This window comes from Thermobia domestica, chromosome 2 (assembly GCF_964235325.1).
Source record: "Thermobia domestica chromosome 2, izTheDome1.hap1.1, whole genome shotgun sequence".
Taxonomy (NCBI): Eukaryota; Metazoa; Arthropoda; class Insecta; order Zygentoma; family Lepismatidae; genus Thermobia; species Thermobia domestica.
In genome coordinates, this window is record NC_137455.1 from 215,424,426 (window position 1) to 215,437,076 (window position 12,651).

A 12,651-nucleotide genomic window follows, 5' to 3' on the forward strand; every position below is an offset into this window, starting at 1 on the left:
ATATATATATATATATATATATATATATATATATATATATATATATATATATATAACGTCTATTGGTGTAATTATTATAATACATATATATTGTGTGAAGAAATAAAATTCAACATCCACGTTATTTATGGATAAGTTTATATAATTATTAAAAGCTAACGCATTTTTGTAGTTTCAAAACCTTATTTCCCTACATGTTTTCTCGCTTACGTGAGATCGACGTTTCAGCTGAGCCTTCTCCATAAATCTTTGTCTCGAAATTATTCTGTTAGAACTATCTCCCTGAAAACATTCTTAACAATATCCAGGAATTTGTCTTCTCCGTTTTTCTAGAGCTCTATTTTTATTCATTCCATTTCCATAACTGTTCTGAGCAGACAGTCACTTGCTCTAATTAGATGGTCATATAACTACAGTTATATTTCTTGCTTCTTTTTATATGTATATCTTTACACCACTGCTTTATCTCTTTGTTATATGGTAAGTTCAGCAAATAACGCCAGTCGGGTAATAACGCCATTTAAAACTTTCCACAGTGCTAACATGAACACGTGGTTCGTAGGTTGACCACTTATGGGCGTGTGATAAGCAGTGATTCCTGTTGAATCTGTAGACAAAAGACTAGAGGCCAGCCACTCGTAAGTAGAGAGAAAGCAGTGAAAAAGTGTTGACGTGGCAGTTGCGAAGCAGAGGAAAATGCTCGCAAATTTTTAGTGCGTCAAACGAGGTGGGCGAATTGTTTGTGTAAAAGTAAGATTTTGCTACTACTAAAGGTATGCCTCAAAAGTCTCATAATTGCATAGCAGTATGACACAGATAACATATGCAGTACCACTATTCTTGGTATAGAAAGAATGGTCAAAACAAGACCTATTGCTTCTGGAAATAACGCCACTATCGCGTCGGGAAATAATGCCACTCCATCTAATCGCTAATCGAAACTAATACTGGTGTTAATTTTTTTTTTTTTTTGTCCAAGTAGCTATGAAATGTGAGACGTCTGATGTTTTGTTCATTTTCTTTTCCAGATGGCAAGGAAGTATCAAAACATACGGGCCAGGTGGTCTGAAAATGATTTACGTCAAGCTATCACGGCCATCAAGTAGGGTATGAAAACTGCTAGCGCTGCATGTGCGTTTAACATTCCTCGCAGAAACGCTAAGAAGCTGGGTAAAACGAAAAGACAAGAAACCCATTTGAAAACTTGGTCAGAGCTCTGTATTGTCACACGAACTGCTAAAAGAATTAAAACAGAGAATAATTCGTTTACAAACAGTTGGATTTGTTTTAACTAGAAAAAATGTTTGTGGGGCCGCGTATGGAATATATGAAGAGGTAGTGGTAGAGCCGAAAAAGACTAGTTTTATGCTTTCATGACAAGACCCCCGATTATCGTGTACAGAAAGCGGAAAATTTGAGCTATGGCAAACTTATGCGTTTCAACAGAACTATAGTGAACGAACTGTATGCGCTATTGGAAAATACACTTGACGCTATGAACTTACATGACAATCCTGAATTTGTTTACAATGCAGATGAACTGAGCTACTACTAATGTACAACACCAGCCTAAACATTCTGGCACATAGAGGGAACAAGCAAGTAATTATGCCAAACATGGAGAAAAAGGTGCAAGTGTGAGTGTTATTCGGTGCACCAATACATAAGGTTCAAATTGGATCCCTCCAATGGTGTTATACAAGGTATGAAAAAAAGAGCTTGGTGATGACCCTCTTCCAGGTAAAACCTATGCAATGGCACCTAAAGTCTATGTTACAAAGGAAGAATTCAGTACATTTCTGGAACATTTTAACAAACATCGGATCTCTGACCGAGCTCTGCTTATTGTAGATTGTCATCGCAGTTATCTTGATATTACCATTTTAAATGTTGCTAAGACCATGTATATTTAACTGGTGTACTTGCCTGCACATTGCATCCACGAATTTCAACTGCTCAACAAGAGCTTCTTCAAATCGTTAAAAGTGCACTGCTCTGAAGCAGTTGACAGTTATCGACGAACACATCTCGGAAGCTACATTTTTCAAAACTGTTTTCACAGGCATGGTTCCGTTCAGCAACATCTCAGAACACAGTTTCAAGCGCATTCTTTTAACAAAAATGCTATACTCGACGTCGTTTTTTCCAAAAATGCTGTCTCAGAGCAACAGTAACCTTCACCAACACTTCAAGCACATGACCAGCCTCCATCTCTCTTTCAACACCACCGAGTGCTCACTCCACGAGCTTCTGCCTACACCTAAAATAAGTAAGAGAAAGTCTCATCCCAGGGTGCGTTCTCTTACTGACAGAGGAGTATTGGTAACACCAGACCTGTTCGCAAGATCCCTTCCACTTCTTCCGACATGAAGAACAAGCATCCTTTAGAAAGAAGAAGGATGGAGACATGTTCGGTAGACTGTGAAGAATATTACTATGATCCTAGGGGTTCTAATATGAATTTAGTGTATTGAATGCAAGATTTGGTTTCACGAATCATCTGATTCTGATAGCATTTTTAAATGTGGCTTTGGAACATTGTGTGAGGCTGGTTGTGCTTTATTGTCTGGCTCCGACGAGTAGTGCTCCATATTATTGCAGCTGTTATGTTAAGAGGTTTGCAATCGTCACAAGAGTTACCGACTAACGACATGTAGTATGACTATGAGTTTTGTGTACCAGCAAAGCAAGTAGCACATTGCCAAGACCATTGTTCAGTTGTGTTCAAAATCTATTTCGTTACGATTCTAACACCTTTCCGTTGTTGTAAAGCAAGTGGCGTTATTTGCCGACACGTTTGGTAATAACGCCATCTCATACTCACTCCGATTCTCAGTGTATTGTGGTCGACATTGTGAGTGTGGAATGTTTATTTCTCATTGTGTTATAGGGGAGGGTTCACTCAATTTTCCATGTAATTTGTATGGTTCTAGATATAAAAACACTTGAATACCAGAACAATATGTTAAATTGATGGCGTTATTTGCCGAAGTTACCCTACTCGTATAATTTCCCTACTTAGGGAGTCTAATATCCTCGGACAGAAAAAGTGAAAAAGACGTAAGCTCTAAAATAGCACAGACCAAACAAGCATTCAATAGGAAAAGAGGACTGCTAGTGCCAAGAAATGTGTCGTTGGACGTTCGAAAAGGATTTAATGAGACTCTGATATGGAGAGTGGGGCTTTGCGGATCAGAGACATGGACATTGAGAAAAGGTGAAATATCCAAGCTGGAAACATTTCGAATGTGGTGTTGGCGCAGAATTCTGAGCATATTATGGAAGGAAAGAAAAGTAACGAAGATATAATAAAAGATGCTAATGAAGGACGACAGGTGATGAAGATAATAGGAAAAAGAAGAAACAGCATGCTTAGCCACTTTATTCGGCACTCCGATTGGATCAACGTGTTGATAAAAGGAAAAGCAGAAGGAAAACTAGGAAGAGGAAGAAGAAGGGTTGATATCTAAATGCAGTTATGAAAAAGAGACAATATCATAGTATTACTTTTAGTACCGAAAAATTTATAGATATGAAACTATACATTTGAAATTGCCAAGATGTTGTGGATGAAAAAATGTTCCACAGGAAATAAAACACGTAAATATTCGAGCACTTTAATTGACAACATCCACGTACGAATTAATTGGTTTCGGGGAACATCAGAGCTTGTTGAGGAGGTAAAAATTCAATATGAGCATAAATGTTATAAACATTTATAAAATCACTCTCAAAATTACACAGAATTTATAAAAATGTCGGGATTTTAAAAGAGAAATGTGGTTCCTAGGATACACTCCATTCATACGTCTCTAATGGACTTAATGCCATAAAATGCTGTAGGCCTGATCTTTTCCAGATACTTCCGGGCCATCTTGTCTGTCCTGGTCCCTGCATTTGTCTAGATCACCGGTTCTGTCCGGATGAAACCCTGTCTAAAAAAGCAAGACCCAGGCTCGGATGACGTTTATAAACGTCGTTATGAAAGTGACAAGTTACAGAACAACTTGCAAGAAATAAGAGTGTACGATTTAAGCAGGAAATAAGCTTTTGCGGAATGAGCAAGCTAAATATGGTATTTTGTTTTGTGTATTTACTTTTTTCTTTTTATCAGATGGACTTTATGGGTTACGGCTAACGGTAAAATAGTACATGAACAATTTTCAGTATGGGAAAGACAAGTTTAAAAGATATGACCATAAAAACTTTCTAAAAAAATAATATTAACTTACTTTAACACAAGCACTAAAAGCAGGAAATAAATAAGAAAGGTGCAGGTAAATACGCCATATTAAGGTTATTGTATTTTTTATGGCCTTTATTTTCTTGAAACACAAAGAACAAGACATGCGTGTTACAGAGTAGCCTCTGTAGAAAAAATGTGACAATGATACGACTCACTTCTATTTTGTACCCAAGGTAAAAGAAAAAAGTGTCACGAAGTGGCGTATTTACCAACACATGCAGGTAATTACACCAAGTCTAGGATACTACTAGAAACCTGCAATAAATCTTCCAACTGCTTGCATCGTCCGTATTATATGAACTCAAATATTACTACACAACATGGCTGAAGCAAAAGTAGAATAACCAAACTTAAGATGATGAAAAAAAGATAAAATGTGAAAACGATAATCCCCAAAGTTGAAATAAAGCTCCAAACTGAAACGTTCTAGTCGCTAAGAAGATAAATAAACAGTGTCACTGTATTGTGACTTAAAAAAAAAAAAAAAAAAAACTACACCGATATTGCATGAAACATGTGGGATAAATGAAAACATCTTTGTCTTCTGCAGTCATTCCTTCACAAGCCTGGGCGTATCTCCCTGCACCATTACATGCTTGGTATTAGTTTAGTAAACATGAAATCAGAAAATTACACTTACAAAACAAACTGTTCCTAGACGGGCACGAGATAAGGCGTATATTGCTGTAAACAAACGGCAATGTTTTGGATTAGCACGGTACTAATAACTGATTCTTACCTCTATGAAATAATAACACCTTTCTACGGAATCTTCCCGAAACAAACAACACTGCATGACGTGGTGGTCTCAGCTCTGTCTCCTGGTGTATTCGTCAAAACGGACTTGTCTAAGACCGTGCTACATATTGAAGGTGCAGTTTAGCGGATTTCGTCGGAAATATCCCAGCACTGAATTTGGCGTATTTAGCTGCATTGGCATATATACCTGGAGTTACCTTATGATAACTAATACTTAGAAGCTGAAGATGATTCATTACCATTATTTATAAAAATGAAATGTGTACCAAGCAAAACATTATATATTATATACGACAGTGACTGGAAAGTTTTGAGCCTAACATAGAAAATAAGAATCTGGAATAGAATAATTAGATGTATTAAAACGACCTTTGATATTAATGTGTGTCAAGCTCTTGGTATTAAGTAATTTCTTTTTTCTTTTTCAGGCTCTCGAAGTGAGATGGCAGAAGTTGGGAAAGAAAAAAAATCGAGTACAGGTTAGTCATCAAGTATCTGCAATTAAGAGGAATGTCTGAGATCCACCAGGACATGGTCCATACCGTAGGTGAATCTGCCCCTTCATATGCCACCATCAAAAGATGGATGCAGGAATTCAAACATGGTAGGCAAAGTGTTAAAATTGAGCCGAGCTCTGGGAGACCATCAAGTTCTACCACCATGGAAAACATTGGCCTGGTATTTGATATGATCATCGAAAATCGCAGATTGTCAAGTCGACAGATAGCAGACAGGCTAGGTATGTCACAGGAGCGAGCAGATCATATTCTGAAGAATGATCTTGGTTCCTCAAAAGTTTCTGCTCAAAAGGGTCCCATGTCTTCTGACTCCCGAAGAAAAACACACTCGGTATCTTCTATCCGTGGACAATTTGAAACTGTTAGAACGTGATGTGGACGATACGCAATGAGAATTTGCACATAATTGATCACATGAATTTTTATTAAAAATTTGCGATATTGCAAATTTTTGAATAAAAATTCATGTAATCAAATATGTGCAAATTCTCAATGCTTATCACTAATTAACCTAAGGCACATCTGTTGCAGTAATTTTACGACAAGAGTGTTGCCAGGGGCTGCGTTTCTGTCAAAAATTACCCATTTTATAGACTTGCATTAAATAGCGTTTTATTTGGCAACACTGCATCAACCTTTTCACATTTTTGTACCAGTGGATAAATGTTGATGGATACTGTACATATACACAGAAATTCACCCGCAAGAAATCAGTTTTCTGTAACTGAATATTTATTTTCTTCATTCTGCACATTTTTTAATTTTACACTTACACTAATCTGTTTCCTTAGTACACAAAAACATTACAAGTTCCATGATTCCAAAATTATCTAAATCGAACATGCTTACATTTGTTTCAAGTTTCAGGTTTTTATCATTCTTAGATCAAAAGATATACGCAATCGAACTTTGGGTTGCTCAACTTTACGGACACACTATATATATATATATATATATATAGTAGTTCGGGGGAAGTGAACATAGTAAATATGAAAGTGAAAAAATCTTAAACAGAAATGTTAGCACAAATGATTGACAATTATATACGAATAGGACAGACCTTTTGCATTCTGAAAATAAAGTATGGTTGATATCGTGTCTGAAGGGACGTGCACAGGAATAAATGAATCATACAAGGTAAATGATTCACTTCACCCCACACGTGGGGGTCAAATGAATATACATATGGGGTGAAGTGATGATAAGAAGTGTCCTTGGAATAATGTAAATAACAAGATATAAACTAAATAATGGTTATACAGCTAACGAAGAACACCTATATGATGTACAGATACATACGCTATTGTTGTAGAAATGCTTAAGAAGCAAATATATATAAATACCCGAGACTGTATTCAAAGTACTTGTGAGCATTGAGTTGTTTGACCTTACAAAAATGGGGACAATATTTGAGATTTCCAATAGGTCTTGAACTCAGGTTTCTCTTATACGAGACTGTAGTTTGCAGGACAAATAAGAAATGGAAAGATGTAAATATGTTCTTTGGTCCATATTATATACATGGAATGACTAAGAAGACTATTCACATCACCCCAAAATATATTTGTCACTTCACCCCACCTAGTATCTTTACTTCAAAACATGTTTTGTATCTTTATGTTCGCAATATATTGAAACATGAATGAAAAGATAGGTTGTAAGAGCTAAAAAAAGTCTTTATTAATACTTTATTACACGATTTTGAAATATGTATAAAATAATGTTTTAAACTGTTCAAAATGTTTAAAACTTGTTTGTTTTCCGTGAGTGTTTTAAAACATGTTTAAAACATTTTGAACACCTTCTTCATGTTTCAAACACATGTTTTGTTCTTTTTTCAAAAAAATCTGTAAGCTTTCCAACCCTGGTATTTGTTTGAGATAGAGTGGATTCTGTGGTTTTATCCGGGGTCACTCCAGAGGGGTCCAAAGTTGATGGGAGGGATTTCTGGAGGAAATGTTTCCGACATTCTCCCAATTTTTTCTGTTCAAGTACGTTATGGGCCGAAATGCATAACACCTCTGAAAACCTTCTTCCATGGTGAATAGAATGAACTATAAACCACTACTATCCAATGAACAATGTTGATGCAATAGCTATTTCACTGCGAGCCTCCGATTTTCTTTATACCAACAGGGCTAATGTGTCCCAGAGACTTACTCCGTAGTCATGGCACCTCAGTTTTAGTGCATGAACATATCATTATTATGTCTATCGAATGGACTAGGTTTGATTTGGATACCCCATTAACACGTTCATGTCAGTTCGTTGTCAGACAGTTTATGATGCAAGCGTGGCATTGAAGACACTAAGAAGAAATAATTATTTTTGTGGACAATACCCCTGAGAGGTACTCTCCTTGTTATCTCAAAAAGATAATGTAATTGTAGTACCAAGGGGATATATTTGGAATTGGAAAGTTGTTAACGGACTATCCGCTAAAGATAGAAGTTAGCAACTTCTTCTTTAATGTTCACTTCCCCTTAGTTAGAGACTAAGTCTCAGTGATATCATTAACAGTGAGATCCCTCTTTTTGTCTTCACCTAAATAATGCAAATAGGGATCAAGATGACCAGAAGTTCAGGTCAAAACTAAGTGCAATTATTAGCTTCCTATTTGAGATAAGTTGGTAACAACTCCTTTTGGATGCATCCAAAATATTATATTTAACTATTATGCCCGTCATGATTAGTCTGCTCATGTTAGGGATCATTGGTTTCATTCGTGATAAAGACTTAAAAGAAGAATTAACAAAAAGGTTAGTCTGACAAGTGATCATGATAGTGAATTAGTGTTATTAATAGTAATTGCTATAGGTAAGAGAAGGGCGATTTCAACGTAGAAAAAAGGAAGATAACTGCAATGAGGAAAAATCGCAGAGAGAGGGAATACTTAGGATCAAAACCACGTTCCAAGGTGAACTTTTTCTCCATCGTTATTTAATTTAGGGTAGAGTTGAGATAGCTGTGACGACGAAGCAAATGATAATGGATAGTAAAGCAGTTGTTAAAATCGTATTAATCGTCTATTACATTTGAATGATTTTTTAGATTGAAATTCAAATATATTTTATATATTAAATAGGCTAGCCTCCTCATCAATAAATAGAAATGTAAAGGAATAACCGTACTATGTCTATGAAGTGTCAATACCAACCAGCGGCTTCAAATCAGAAGTGGTGTATGGGGGAAAAGTGTGATAAAATATGACGTAATAAGCAGGTAGCTAAAAATGTGGAACAAATAATGACGTGAAGTCCGTCGAAACCTGTTGCTAAGAAAAATGTTGAGCCGTATACGGCGTCTGCAATGGTAAATGGGGCTTCGTAATATTCAAAACCTAGTAATGTAGTAAAATATAATCCTAGGAGTTATCAGGAATATATATATATATATATATATATATATATATATATATATATATATATATATATATATATATATATAACTGCTAATTCGATGCAATCCTTGCTAGGGATGTTCTTTAAGTACTTTGGAACATTTTCACCTATATGAACCGGGGGTTGCAAATAAATATAAAAAAATGAAATCTTTGAGTTTTACGTCCCACGTTTATGCCGGTTAGGCTAAAGGAGACGGTAATGATGAGTAATGAATGAAATGGTGGAATAAAGAAAGTGGGAGGAAACGGGAGAACCCCGAGAAAACCCACGCACACGGTGTTTGTCCACCACAAGGTTCACTTGCGGGGGGCTGGGATCGAACCCGGGACCCCAAGCACCATGTAAAATTTGAAAAATTGAAAGAGAAATCCCGGTGGTGATCGTTTGTAGCGCCTGATTTTGTAATAATAAAAATAAGAAAATGAGATGGCGGGTTTCGGGTTCATATTCCGTCTGTCACTATTTATTCCCTGTGCACCACCGTTAAAGTCTCCGTTCCCCGAACTAAAATGGTTTTGTGACTCGATAAGGACTGGTTTCACGGTTTGGAAATCCTATCTCCCCGCGGTGTCCCAGGGCTTTAGGAAAACAAGATCCCTCTAAAACCGTGTAAGCAACTGAGAATTGATATTATTCGCATACGTATCCTGTATTCACATGCTGCAACGCTGAAAGAGAATTTTGGTCTAATGTTTGGTTTGTGTGGACGAACTAGACTGACTTTCACTTTCCAAGTGGACTGAATGATAATAGTAGTAATAATAATACCAGAAAATAAACGAATATCTAGAATTTAAAATTTTAGTTGAAAATTCTGAAAATCAGTCTAATCCCCACTAGAATCGAGAAATTGCTTATATTTGTTTAATTTGCCTTTTAAGCATAACAGATCCTTTGGAAACCAATGTTATGCTTAAGGTTAGGGATACAACTTGTTTGTGAAAGAAAAAGCTTACGAATTTGGGGTTAACAATGTAATAAAAGTTTTAATGAGCAAACGAAAACAATAACAAGAAAATGTTTTTCTAAAAAAAATTAAGCAGGCCGAAAATTAACATTGAATTTTGAGTTTTATGACAACAAATGTTCAGAACAAGGCTTAAGGCCATAACACAAAAAGCAAGCAATTTAATTAAATTACATCTGGGCTTTCTTTCTTGAACTATGTAGTGAATGAATTGTTATCATTAACCCCACACACATAAACAAACTATGGAATTGATGTCTATAACCAGTGCTAAATGCAATCTTGCATTGTTTATATTTTATATAGAGCTTTCATAATTTACATATATATCATACCAAACTGGTTAAATTACAATCTTGCATTTGGAAATATCTAATTATTTGACATCGTATGCTAAGCATATAGTTTACGTTGATCAGCGGATATGTTCTGACTATGACCTTTCCAAGATTTAAAAATTAAGATATTATATTACTTGACGGAATTTGAATATAACTGCCTACATCTTATTTGGGTGAAAACTAAATATTGGGATGATTTAAAAATAAGTTGAAACGAGTTGAAGTAAGTGGAAATGAGTTGGAATAAATTGAAATAAATGAATAAAAATAAGTCGAAAAACAAGTCATGACTTTGATTTGAGATTCGTGGGAAGTATGAAAGAAACATAGAATGATCTAAAGGAGTTAAGTAAACCTACTACCAGGCTGCTAACCATTTCTAATTATTGAAATTATTAACTGAGAATGGGGTATAAGTACACTAAATATGCAATTCGACATTTACCTAACTAACAAGAATACATCATTAAATACATAAAATCAATGAGTGTAGCACTACTATTTGATTATGCATAAGATATATAAATATATATACACATATTAGCACAAGTAGAAAATCAACAGACACAAACATATATATATATATATATATATATATATATATATATATATATATATATATATATATATATATATATATATATATATATACAGGGTGCGGCACGTAAAACCGGCCCGTCGTAATATTCTGGTATATTGTGTTTTTGGCAACACTTAAATAATCTACCTTCTACCAAGAGATGGCGGATAAGTGTTGTGCAAGAACTGAAGGAGCCTGATCTGCAGAAGAGGGTGCATTTCTGTTCATGGCTGTTGAGCAATGTTGCCAGTGGTTTCTTGGATCCACTGATGCTCACCATGAGTGACGAGGCGTGGTTCCACCTGTCTGGGTCTTGGGTCAACAAAGGCTTGTGGCCTCCTCGGTCACCAGACTTGTCCACGTGTGAGTTTTACTTATGGGGACTGTTAAAGGGAAAAGTATACGAAACAAATCCACACACAATTGAAGAACTCAAGACCAGGATCCAGGATGTCACCAATAGCATTACAACACAAGAACTGACAAGGGTATATATGAATCTCCTCAATCGTGCTCACATGTATGTTGAAGTGGGCGGAGGACACTTTTAGCACCTGCTGTGAAGGTGAGTAGTCATATTCAATACATTACATATATATAATCATAAGACATGCATACATACATAAAAATCAAATAACATATGAATATTAAGAGCCTGCCTTACTAAAGATAATGCAAAATTTGGAATATTTGTTTTCCTTGTTTATTGATAAGCGAAAGGAGATAATGATATGCAACTTACCACAATCATAGATAATGTTGTTCCACAACAAAAAATATGAACCTGGAGAATTTTCAGTGTTGCCATCCATAGAAATTACAGTGTTGCCAGAATAACAATTTCCCTAAAATCTAAGTTAAGGCAGCGACTAGAGGAACGAACTCAACTGCATTTGATTACGTATCGTGTTGTTTTGGTTTCCTCTGAACTACTTTTTAAATAATAGTTGTATTTAGTTTGTAACAAACAAAATAGTTTTAACATACAGTTATTAAAACTAAATAATAATGCTATTTAAAAAGTAGTACACAGCAAACCAAAACAACACAATACGTAACCAAGTGCAGTTGAGATCGTTCCTCTAGTCGCTGCCTTAACTTAGATTTTAGGGAAATTGTTATTCTGGCAACACTGTAATTTCTATGGATGGCAACACTGAAAATTCTTCAGGTTCATATTTTCTGTTGTAGAACAACATTATCTATGATTGTGGTAAGTTGCATATCATTATCTCCTTTCACTTATGAATAAACAAGCAAAAGAAAAATGGTAAATTTTGCATTATTTTTAGTAAGGCAGGCTCTTAATAATGAATGCAAAGACGTCTCTCGAGATTTTAATATAAATGTATCGAGTTTTCGTGATTTTCTCTCTGTATCATCAACGAGATTGGTATATGACCGTATATTTTCATTTATTTGTCTAGTCTATGCGCATAAACTTCTGATCGCTCTATTGTTAGAGGATCAGAATGACGTAATAATTGCGGCTTTACTTAGCCTACTTTGTGTTTTTCCATCTGTATTCTACCTGACTGAAAATAATGTCGGTTCCGCTTTATTTAGGGATTACGTATGTCTAACCAAGAAAATGATTAATTGCGAGACTAGTCGCATATATATCATAATTACTAATTAATCTTTTAGCTCTCTTACATAACATACTTTTGTTGAGACATTACAGTATTATTTATTTCAGTTTTACTAGCATATAGGTCGAAATAGATTCATTTAGTGCGTTAACTTCTATGCAAAATGACTTTGCAAACACAATAATCTTTGGACAATTGGAGCAATGTCTTGAATATATTTTCTAGGAATACCTATTACGCCTTG